This window comes from Penaeus monodon, chromosome 15 (genome assembly GCF_015228065.2).
Source record: "Penaeus monodon isolate SGIC_2016 chromosome 15, NSTDA_Pmon_1, whole genome shotgun sequence".
Lineage (NCBI taxonomy): Eukaryota > Metazoa > Arthropoda > Malacostraca > Decapoda > Penaeidae > Penaeus > Penaeus monodon.
In genome coordinates, this window is record NC_051400.1 from 4,497,708 (window position 1) to 4,497,998 (window position 291).

Genomic DNA, 291 nt, shown 5'->3' on the forward strand with positions numbered 1-291 from the left:
GAAGTCAGTAATTAAAAGATCAAAGGGCAAATTAAAAGCCCAAAGGAAATTATATGCAGCCACACATATAAGTAATTATATACAGTTTAATGATTATTCATATTAAATACCAATCATAACATTTCATGAAGTATGAGTATGAATTGTTCAAAATGCACGGAATACAAACAAAAAAATTATTTTCTCATAAATTCACAAATTATAGGAAAGTTTATGTATGAATATTGACTATATTTGTATCAGTTAAAAATGGTTTTATTTGAGTGTCAGTGAACAATATTCCATAGAATG

At 25.4% G+C, this 291-nt stretch overlaps 1 protein-coding gene across 1 annotated transcript in view; it reads left to right on the forward strand.

The window, feature by feature from the left end:
* LOC119581700 (ankyrin-2-like) overlaps nt 1–291 on the forward strand; it is a gene marked incomplete at its 5' end in the record, with an annotated part of 102,055 nt that overhangs the window by 1,238 nt on the left and 100,526 nt on the right.